Source organism: Larus michahellis, chromosome 2 (genome assembly GCF_964199755.1).
Source record: "Larus michahellis chromosome 2, bLarMic1.1, whole genome shotgun sequence".
Lineage (NCBI taxonomy): Eukaryota > Metazoa > Chordata > Aves > Charadriiformes > Laridae > Larus > Larus michahellis.
Window position 1 is genome coordinate 155,969,573 of NC_133897.1, and position 12,339 is coordinate 155,981,911.

Below are 12,339 nucleotides of genomic sequence, written 5' to 3' on the forward strand. Positions count from 1 at the left end.
CGTGACCCTTACAAAAGAGGCTGTTTGTTTGGCATCTTTTGTTAGTCAGTCACTTTCCTTTCCCCAATGCCTTTACAAACTCACACAGGCTCGGTTTCCAGTCCTTCCTGTGAAGCCAGGGATACGTCAAGGAAGGGGAATCCACAAGGGAGCAGGTAAATGGTTACTGAAGAAATATTTGTGTCACAACCTGCAGCCACCCAGAAGTAGCAGTCAAAGAGCCAGTGAGCCATAAAGTGGCAGGGGTCAGCTATCCACTGGGACTAGTTTTCCAAGGTGAAAATAGTAATAAATCCAGGGCTATGTGCAGAAGGAATTTGGAATCCTTAGGTGCTGGATACAGATGCTTTCTAGATTTCCATAACGTGATCTTCAAAGACCCTATTCTTGTAAAAATTCTTGTAAAATAAAGAATGTAAAAAACTGTGCAAAAATTAATAAAAAATAGAAATATTTGATATTCAGCAATCTTTCCTCTCCTAGCCTTGCTCTGTACGAGATACATTTGTGTTCATTGTCAGGAATTAAATGCACCTGGCAAATCGCAGATTTGGGAGAACTCTAGTGGACACAGAAATATTAGGTTTCCCTTACTTCCTCAAAATAGTGAGGATTTGTTTGAGGTACATTCACTTGCCACAAATCTTTCTTTTCACTGTGCTTTTGGTGCAGTGCTTTGATAACAGGAGAAAATAAAAATGAGCAATGACATCATTTGGTGGGATTTTTTAAAATTTGATAGCACCATTGATCTTATCAGTGGACGTCTGTGTGTCTCTCTTTATCTCATAGTGTTTAAACTTCCTGTTAGCTTTGCTTGGAAATCCCTTACTCATCTCTGAATCACAAGTTCTTGTCACCTTTATTTTCTCAAATGGTCTAGTCAAGTCAAGTCAAGCCCAGAGCATTTATTATTAGCCTGGATTAAGTTTGAATCTCACTGTTCTCATTTCACACCTGAAAGCAATGAAAGCTTGTCTGCGTTTTTGCGGCTATACTTACTGGTTTAATACAAGGTATGACCTCTGCCTACTCATCTTGCTTCTCTGATTACAGCCATCTGACCCTCAAAGCAATCATCTCAACATCTTCTTCATTCATCCATCAATATGTGAGTTCCTCGTAATGAAAAGTGAAAAAAAAAATCTGCTTGAGACAGTGTCCTTATAAGATCGGAAGATGTTAAGCTTTTGCTTAGATTTTCTGATAATATTAGTTATTATCTATTAATTTAACTAGGAAATGTCTATACTATATCACGCAGTTGCAAAAAAGGTCAGCGCATTCTCCCAGTGGAAAAATGTACTTGAGCACTGTGGAAGGACAACAGTTCTATTTGTCCGGCTTGACTTTTCTATTAGATACACAAAAAAAGATTGTGTTAATCTTACACAGTGCACAGAGAAACTGAATTGAGCAGTAGTAGGGCAGGGAAGAGCAGCCCCTAATACCAGCTGCTCAAGGTCTGAAAGCATAAATTAAAGAGCTGAGGGACACTGGAGGTATAGGAATGAACCTGGTGACAAAATGTGAGTGTAGGGCAGCCTGGACACAACCTAGGGGGGGTGAGAATGGCAGGTGTGGGATTCTAATTAAACCAATGAGAAGTTGTAGAAATTAGCAGGGAGCTGAAGTGTGCATCAGTAATTAGCGTCCCTGTCTCTCTGAGTCTTTCCAAACCAACCTTTTCTAACTCATCCACCATACTGGTGCCGCACTTTCATACACCTTTATTATCTTCAACTGTTTTGTTTATCATCTGTTGCTCACTATTGGAAGACCCATTTCCAATTCTGAACAACCCACCTTTTGTTTGTGACATTTCAAGCAGACACTTCAGTGCTTTTTCCCCAAGCTGCCCTTCTGTCTTAGGAGGAGCTCCTATAAACTCCCGCAAATTAAACTCATCAATCCCTTTCACACTATTATTTGAGCTGCTAGACTGCTAAGGTTGTGAATGTGCTGCCTATCTCTCTGATCAATAATGCCTCACTCTTTCTTTATGATTGTTTATATCCATTTATTGTCTCTGGTCTTATCTTCAGTTTGTAATTTCCCGGAGAGGACTTCCTACCTGGTCACTCCTTGTCCAGGTCTCAGGTCAGTGGATCTCAGCTCAGGCATATGTTAGTGCCATCAATAGATGAGGGTGGTATTGGTAGGAAAGGCTAACTGGTGCCAACATTTTTATCTGCATAAGGGCTGAAAATTGCTTCAACAGGCAGAAAGTTGTTCAGATTCATAGAAGCCTTGAGAGCCAGCTGGAACCCTGGTAAGCTCAGCCTTAGACCAATGTACTCAGAAGAAAGCTGGAAGGACTCTTTCCTGTGCCTGCTGGGAATGGGTAAAGTAGTACAAAAAGGAAAGGAAATTAAAGGACAGAACTCCCAGGTGATTAGGATCAGAAAATCAGAAAATAACTTAGATTGTAAGGGACCTCAGGAGGCCATCTAGTCCAATACAAAATTTTAATTTTTTGGACAAAAAACATGTCATAAATTTAGTGGCAATCTCTCTCTCCCTCTCTGACTTTTTTTTTTTTTTTTTTTTTTTTTTTTTTTGTGGAGGGTAGGAGCTGATTTAGGATATTTGAGCTTTCTGGATTGTCAAGAGGATGGTGGCAGGATCAGAGGCACAGATTCTGACAGTCCATTTAATCGGATAAGCAGGCAGAAATAGCCCATATAATGCCAAGATTTTCAAATTTGTGCCTTTGAATGCCTCCTTTTTTTGGTCCAAGTTATTAAAGTATCTCTTTTTCTGGAAGCACTGAACATTCGAACATTTGAAAACCAGGCCCTGGAAAACTGATGCAAATCATGCACCAAAAATGTATGTTTCCAGAACCACCAACTATTTTCTTTTTAAAATCTTGCTGTGATTTAGATATTCCCTTTGTTGATAATCATTAAAATATGGTAATTGTTACCAGGCCTCTGCTAAATTTCAAAAGAAAACTGATACGCACTTTAAAGTAACAGGAATGCTGCTCATTTTCAGTTTTAAAAAACAAGCACATCCCTATCTAGCGATCCTTCTTAATGAAGCATGTCTTACATCTCCAACTGCCAGGCAAACAGGGAAATAAGCTGTCCAAATTGCTGTGCAGCCAGATACTTGCTCACTCCAGGAGAGCTGCCAAATCGCTCTCGTTTGGAAAGAGCCTCCTTCAGTCTGGAGGTGACTTTCATTTCTTCTTGCTGTGGCAGAGGATTTAGCGTTGTGTACATTTCAGTAGGGCTTTATATATGCGAGGCTGTCTCCTCTGGTGGTAGGCTGCCTGGTGCTCGCTCTCTCCCCATTGTAAGTCTATTTTAATGTTGCTGAAGACGCCTTTCCTGATTGCTCCACAGCTCAGTATGAAGAATTGATTTCCCCTTTCCTAGCTGCCGCCTCACATGAGGTGATTCGGAAATGCATTGAACTGTTTTGTGCTGTTACCTGGAAGAAACTATACTAGTTGCTGTAGGGGGACGTCCCCCATAAAGGGGAAGGGAGAAAGTCTGTCTGAGTGCAAAGAGAGGATATGGCAAAAATATTAAAAAAAAAATAATCTTAGTAGATAAAGACCTCCCAGTCACAGCAACAAAGAAAATTTCACAGCAGTGGTTCATCTAGCTGTATTTCCTGCCCCTAGAGTCAAAGGCAGCTTAGATGTTTCATCTTAGACGTCTGACTCTGATCTCACAGTCTTCAAGTTTGGTCATAGGTATGAAATAGACAGTGACAGCTACTTGAGTGAAAGGACACAATCCCTTAGCAGCAGCCGTCGCAGCATTACTGTCTCTTATGACTCAGTTCCAGAGATGTGCTCCAAGGGGTCTCATTCGCCACCAGGTGAAGAGATGCACATAGCTTGGCAAGGGCACTCTGAAGAAGAGTGAAACTCCTAGTGGCCTCGGGCACATGGAAAAGCACTACTATTTTACGTGCTATGTAGCAGGGGCATTATTTTTTCTTCACCTACACGGGATCTATAAGAACTCATCATTATCATAACACGCATTTCCCATACTCAGTAAAGAAATACAATGACCAGAATTGTTTGTGAAATATTTGTGCTTGCCTGAGTGTGCACTGGGGCTGCGACTATGTCTGTACGGGTTCATGCAGATGTGCAGAATATCCCAATGGTTCAAACCTTCAGCCTTCTGCTGACAGCTGGTGGTGGGCAGTCCACTGCTCTGGGGCTGGAGGTCCCACACCCCACCCCACACCTCTCTCACAGCCCAGGATGGGGTCACCACACAGGCGGAGACTTTCACACTTGTCAGTCAAAGTAATAAAATAAATAAAAATATTTATTTTATAAATAAATAACAATAAAAGTAGCCTCTTAATTCTTCCAGAAATAAAACCCTTGAGGGACATTATAACTTCCTTCTGTTCATCCTCATATTAAAAGAAAAATTAAACCAGCAAATCAGCAGCTCATGTTATTAGACTTGCTGGTTTCCGATAATCTCTGTCACCCACCAGGTTTACTGGCTAGTTTGATGAATAAGGATCTGTGGACAATTCATTATTGTCTTTGTAATCCTCTAGTCACCAAACATGTATTTATGTATTGTATGCTTGTTGCTAAACAAGAATAATCCAGAGCGGCCGCTCGCGTCATCACTCCCGGTTGCCATGGAGATGAGTCACAACATCTCTCTCTCAGGATGGCTTCTCACTCAGGGAGCTCTTCGAGGGTTTTCCCTGCCTTCATTGCACAGTAAAAAGCAGCTTTGTAAAGCAAAATTGATGATTTAGTTCTGCTGTGTAGTCAGAAATATAGTTCCTCCAGTGGTGCTAAAACTTTTATGAAATCGACTTCTGTGGCCATTCAAAAACTCCCAGACATATCTTTGTGTGAAAATAGTTTAGATTTGTATCCAAAACACTCTCATCCTCTTAAAAAAAAGTGTAGAACAAACTTCACACCCTTTTTATTTGCACGAGGGTTTGCGAAGCAGGACCTGCTAAGGTATGTGGGGAGGTACCCACTTGTGTCTTGGAGCGTCCCTATGGATGAGCTCCAAAGGAGAAGTTAGACAAAAATCTTTTGTCATTTGTGGCTTCCCCATCATTGCCACAGGACCTGCACAACCCAAGAACTCCCCAGCTCCATCTGACTCCTGATCAGTCTCAGCGTGTGACCAGACTGCCATTCATTTTGGCAGAGCACTTCGTGGATTTTCTGCTGAGTCTCACACCAGCAGCAGGAGGACAGGCAAGTCCGGACCTGGATGAAGCCAGAGCGATGCGGACAGAAAATAAAACTGGAAAATGCAATGTTGCCGCTAACCATGTGTGTTTTCTGAAAGACAGCATATAGTTTCCCCCTTTCTCAGCAGAGTTTAAGGGCATGGATCCTCCATGGAAGGTATCATCTAGTGGGGCAAATACCTACCAAAGCTACTGCAGAGCAGAGAGGGACTTTAGAAAGTCCCCTTGTCCTCTGACATTTCTAGTGAATATCTTTCCTCAAAGCACTGCTTCTGGGCAACACTCCCTTTGCTGTTATTTGTCATCTCCAGTCTCCTTGCTCCGTGCATGAACATCTATCTCAGGAAGCCAGGGCTTGAAAATTAAATGCTGTAATGCTGAGCAGTGCAAAGCACCAAATCCTAGAGGTTTGTGTTGACGAGGAATGGACGCAAAGCAAAAACTGCAGGTTACATGCTACAAATTCCCGTGCTGGTCAAGTAGTTATAGTCCCAGGCAGACAATCACAGGTGGTTTTCCATGAGTTTGGGTTTTAAAAAACAGGCATTGCCCAAGCACTCTCCTCACACAGGCACGTGGTCAAAATATGCATTTTTTACCTCTGTAATAGGATTTTTTTTGTCAATTCAGAACAAAACCCACCAAGTTTTGAAACGCCATTTAAAAGAAATTGGATACAAATATTGTTGGATTGAACAAAGTGTTTCATTTTGATCTGGGATTTTTTTGGTATAAGGATAAAACATATAAAAGAGAAAAATGGCATAAACTCAAGGTTATTTTGAATTGAAAACTGAAAAGGCTCATCATAAAAAATGCTGAAACGGGACAGAGATTTCAGCTATGTCAGACCATTTATTCCTGGTCCACTTTCAAAAGGAGGCTCAAACGTATTCGCAATGATTTTGCAAATGGCATTTTGATTTCGAAAGAACTGCATTTTCCAATTAAACAACAACAAAAAAAAGCCGTAGCATGAAAGATTTTCTAATCAGCCCCAGTAAGTGAGAAAACTTCAGCAGCTGGATGCAACACGAAAAGCCTGAGAAGGGGAATTAAAAGTTCCTGAACATGTAAATACAGAGGATTTCTTATTTTTATTTTTTTAGTTAAAAAAAAAAAAAAACAGAAAAAAAGGAAGGTTTTGACATCATGCGATATTGGAGCACGAGAGCTGCAGAGACCCCACCCTGCATCTGGCAGGCAGGGAGGTAACCGAAAGCTGCTCCGGCCTCCCCCGGGCCATCTCCTCACAGGTGGAAAGCCCGGGGTAACGGAGGGGGGTTTCTGGGCAAAAGCAGTCGGGAGCACCCCGGGGAGCCCTGTAAAAATGACTCACTTGCAAGGGGCGGGGGCGTTTTTTGGAAGGAGGTCAGCAGGGAGCAGGCTGCCGCGCTGGCCCTGGGGAACGGGGCTGTGAAAAGCCTGGGAGTTTTTATAGCCTGAGCAGGCTGCTGCTTCGCTTTTAACGTAGGAGGGAAGGGGAAGGGGAGGAGGATGGAGGGAGGGAACTGTTTTGGTTTTTGTTTGGGTAACAAAACCAGGAGAGACGGTTCGGTAGAGTTATCTCGCATGACCCTTTTTGTTGCTTGCATGTTTTGCTGACACGAAGCTATGGGCAATTTGCCGTAAGCAAGGCTTACGCTGCGGTTTTTGTTAAGTGCCCGATACAGAGCTGTTTTAGCAAAAGCCCCTGTGTTTCTGCTAGGAAAAATTGTGCTCTTACTGACAGCTCGTTTCGCTCAGGCGAAGTGGATGTTAGGGGAGAAAGATTATTCTTAGTATGCTGCTAAAAGACCGGTTCTGCCACAGCTGTTCACACCAAAGCACTTTCCTGATTTTAGCATCTCCTCCACAGCCTCGGTAATTGTCTCAAACCCCATATTTATTTGACCATGATTTGTTTCGCGTTTTGCACTGTGGTTGTAAGTGGTGCTGTAAAGGTGTTGTCACCGTGGTGGAAAAATACTTCAGGTTAACCTGTGTTTCTTGAGAAATGAGAGCGAATCAAATACGTAACTCCAAATCCTATTTTTCATGTGTGTGTTTATCTGGAATTAACTTTAGAAGCAAAATACAACTGAGGTAAATGTCAATTAAACAGTGAACATTAAATCTGTACCGAATTATTTTCATTTTCTCAAAGCCAAGCTCTTCCAGTGACCCAAAATGTATAGCTAATATTCTTTTTTTTTTAAATTCCAACTTCAGCAGAAAACTAGTTGTCTTCTGATTTCAGGGAAAGTGATGTCAAATAATAATATTACTTGTGGAATTAAAATTATGCTACTCTCACTGTTCTGCTTTTGTTAATTTTGTTTGTTTTTCATGACTGTCTTTTTTCCAAGCCAAAACTAACAGGTATTAGATCAGTAAAATAACAAAGAAGTTTACATGAATGCCCTGGGACTGAAACCACTGCAGTATTTTGCATAAATTTGAGAATAACACTTTGCTAAGTCTCCTGTTGCCTGCAAAGGCATGCCTAGATTCTTTACTGATTGTCTTTTTTACCTTTTTGAAGGAAGGAAATATGTTTCTAAAGAGCTTTTGCAAAATATCCTATGAGGCATAAAAAACAACGAAATCATCACACACACACACACACAACCCCAACAAAATAATCAAACTGCATCTCCTTTGTTGTATACTTTGGACTTACTGTACGAAAGGGAAAGTACAAGCAAGTGACAAGGTAGGAGCCAAAAGAAGATGCAGCAAAGAAGCATCTTTCCTTTCAGATGTGTCCACACGCTCCCTTTGGTCGTGTTGCAGTGCGACGTGCCCATGCTAACGTTAGACTCCCTAGTCCAGATGTTGGCGGGTGTCTCTTCATAGTGGTTCCGAGCTGAGCATTCACTACCCTGCTCCGGTGATTTCGTAGCCAGCCCCGGTTCCCGAGGGGTTTTGAGGGTTATGACAGTAGCTTTAGGGTTAGCTTGAGTATGTCTCCAGTACACTGTTCTCACTGCCATGGCACTGACTTATTTCCACAGGAAACGTCAAACCTCCAGAGGAAGTTCGGTAGTTACTAATGTCGGCAATTTCCTTCTTTTTTTGTCCTTCTCCCGTTCCTGCTTTCCATCCCCACCCCCATTCATGCTTTGCTTCAGACTCATGACTACAGCAATATGTGAAGGATATAATATCCCAGTACAACGCCAAACATAAAACGAGATGTGTGACAAATTGTAATGACAAGGTTGATGTGGGTCTGTATGTGGAGGGACTGTTTGCAGCACAGGACTCGGAGAAACAGGGAGCTGCGTTGCCATGATGAATGCATTTAAGCCATGGCATCTGGAGGATCTCAGCAAAATAGCTCACTGTCTTCTCCCCTAAATGATGCCTTTTCAGTACTCAGCTCTATAAATGTGGAAAATTGAGTTCAATATATGCGGATGTTTGCTGGTTTGGAACTGGCTTAACTTTCTAATGACTTGCAAAACAATGTGTTACTTTTCTGGGTGTCCCCTGCCCCCGTGCTCCCCAGCTGGTGCCCGTGAGCACTGCCAGGCACTCTGTCCCAGTTCCTGTCCCTTGGTGGTTGCACCCCGAGCTCTACGGGTTTGTTTCCAGCCGGGCGTGGGTTGGTGGCTGGCTGTGAAAGGATGGCATTTGCAGCTGCTCAGGTTCTAGGTCCTGCTCCTTCATTATCTTGTGTGTGTGTGTCCCAGCACTGTCTGGTTTAGTGACTCTCCCACCTGATTCCTGCATTTCCAGCTAATGGTGGGGGTAGCGACATGCCTTCTCTTCTGGTTCTCCTCGCAGTGCTGTTCATGGGGACTATCCCCACCCTGTGATGGCTGCTCTGGGCTGTCAGGTCCCAGGATACAAGAGAAGCCACAGTGCTGTGCAGACACATAAATGTGTGATGTCCCAGATACAGCGTCCTACCACAGCCCCCGCCCTTTGTCAGACCCAGGGCAGAAGCAGTGCGAGAACCACATCACCCCACGTGTGGAGCCTTGTGCTTTGAGCAATTGCAGCCTGGGGTCTCTGATTTCAAAACTGCTGTGCCTGGTGGAGGACAGAACCCATACATAAGATGATGCCAAACTAAAACCTTACTTCAAGTTTTGGGTTTCCAGGGTTTGGGCTGAACTTAATTTGCCTATAGGAACTTAATTCCTTTATCCAACATATGAATACATATAGATAGGACTGAACTTCAGGGACATCCTCTCTGCCTTACGTTCACTTTAAGTAGCAGCATCACAGAAATGGTCCTGAATGATGAGCTGTGTTCCAAAGACATTCCTGGCAAGTCATGTCCTCCCTTTTCCGAGCTTCAAAAAATGAAGGAGATAAAGACTTATCTCTGTAGCTGGCATTTGTTGTAACAAGATGAATAGATAGAGCTATATGACAGAAATCATGAATCAGAAAAAAACTATCTAACAGACAGAAATGAAAGTCAGTTTACAGTAAATGTCATCTGATTAAACTACTGTTTTTTGTGTAAGTGCTTTTTTATTGCTTCTAGGACCAGGTTAAGATAAATAGCTAGAAGCAAGACCATTAAATGCTTTTCTTTCGTTTTCTGTTTTGCTCTATTACATGTAATTGTTGAAATGAAAGAAAAATAATACATGAAAACTAAAGTATCTCTGCTGACATAATACCATTTCGCTTCTACATTTGGGAGTGCATCCCATGCTTGCAGGGTGCTCCAATCCTTTCACTGCCAGAAGGTACCAGATTTTGTAATTCAGTCCTGGCCCAGAAGGGTCGTGTTTCACTACCAAGTATATGAAATAAATGTTTATAGCCGGGCTTTGTGGTCTGCAGTAGCACATTTCCCTTTCCATCAAAGGACTGAGCAGGAGGTAATCACCCTATGGGGAGCCTGTTGGACCAGAACAAAGTGACAATATTTTCTCCCAGTGACAAGAAGCATTCATAGATGGGTCTGCAAGAGAATAGAAAATGCTTTTAATTCACCCAAGAGTGAATTTCCTCTGGTTTCTGGGACTGTTTCCTCACCTATGATCATTCATTAACTTTCTCCTTTTGGATGATAGTAATGGTGTCCCAGTACAAAGTACTTCTTGGGATGGTCATGGCCATGAAGGAAACACAGCTCCCTTATGTTCTTTGTAGAGTTGCTCAGAAGAAATAACTTGTGCTCCAGCAGGCCAGCTTTGTTTCATACAAGGTCTGTGACATCTTGAACAGTGGTGCTGCTCTTACCCACTCAGAAAGCGCATGAGAATCAGAGATCCCATTTCCAGGATGCATTCGGCTCCACTGCTTGGCAAGCCTTGGCCTTGTTGTTGCTGACCACCTGGACGCGTTTCACATCAGGGAAAAAGTGGGGGCAGTAATGATTATACAGTACGCGCAGGAGAGTCAATAATAGTGCCAAAAGGCAACAAACAAAGGAGTATTGAGACAGGGTTTGTTTTTGTAAGATTATACTCAATTCAGTCATTCTATGACTACATATATTCTGTTTATTTATGTAATAAGCTGCCCTTGTAAGGCTCTGGCAGATAAAAAAATGGAGTCTTTCCAGATGTGTGAAAAAGGCAGTTACTTGGAGAGGATTTTATACACTGTGTTGCTACAAGAGATTTTAACTCACCAATCATCATCAAGAATATTTGGATTTTCCTTGCTAAACCACAAAAACCTTAATGGGCAAAATCATTAAACATATAAAGTTATAGCAATATAAATATTTGACTAAAACCATTATTGAAATGGCTCTTGGGAACCTGTGTTTCTGTAAATGTTAAGGGCTATAATGAATATACACATACCCTTCTTCCTCTCTTCTCTCTCTCCTCCCATGAAAGGCCAGAATTGCTTCAAGTTATGGCTATAAGGCTGAGTAGCTTTATGAAGTTTTTCTTCCTTGCCCTGTTCTAAGAACACAATTTTCATCCTGGTGTATGGCATAGCAAAAGGCATGTTAATGTCTGATGGACAAATGTAAATGTTTAAAAACGAGCTGAGAAAGGTATATAATAGCAGAGCCAGGAAGGCCACCTTGTAGCGCCTGTGTTTTATGATCTGTGCTTTTAACAGCACAAGTGTGAGTATATTATAGTTCATATTTGAAAGGAGAAGAAAATCTTTTACATGTCTTTCCTAAAATGTGCAATAAGAGCAAACCTCGGCAAATTAACCCCTATGAAGCCAGCCATATGAAGGGCTTCATTACAAAGAGAAGTTGTATGACCTTTGCTTGTTTTCAAGATTTTTTTTCTTACTGCTGGCTTCACAGGAATGGAAGAGTTGCTACATTAATTGTGAGACTTTCTGCCTTTTTTTTTTGTTTCTGAAGAAGGAGAGATAGAAAGGAACTCACGATTCAAAACCTCAGACTTTCCTCTATGTGGACAAGGAAGCTTGCTAGAGATGGGCATAACTTGGATTCTATCTTTTGTCATATTTTAGAAGCCTACATAAGTTTAAAATAAGAACCTGAGCCTATGATTCAATGAGCACCCTCTGGGAATTACAGCCTGAAGCCTGAAGGTTTAAGGTAAGAAGAAGTACCAGTGGGCTATTTCCTGGATCCAGGATGCCTCTATGGCTGCCAACGGACTGCGTGATCCCCCGGCCTGTCTTCGAGGAGTTTGTCTGTCATAGATATCTCTGTCTCCAAAATCCCTTCAACTTTGAAACAGTTCATAATAATTTCCAGGACTGAACTTCACAGCTATCTCTGGTAGGACAGAAAAGGCCTTTTAATGTCTCACCAGAACAAGGTGAAGCCCTCTGCAGGTCTGCTGGGCATTGCTCTTCACCTTGAAGCTGACCAGTGCCTGTAGGTGCTCACCCTATCTTCACACAGCTGCTTTATGTGGGATGCACTGCATGCCTTTAGAAAGAGGTTTTGTCGATGCAGCCCTATTGTGTTCCTTCTCTGCCCCCTTTGAAGTGATGTCACTATTTTGAATTTACATGGTTAAACCAGAGTAGCCTTAAACACAGCATATTCATGTGCCAGGAAATTGTGGATTTAGTGAAAGCTCACAACAAATCAAAGCAAAGTATGAAGCTCTATGTTTTATGTCTTTATTAACAAGTTTAATAAAATTTTAAATTTAATTACTTGTATAATCAAACAAAGGCTCCATAGTCTTTCAGTATATTGTGCAGTTTTAGGACCCACAG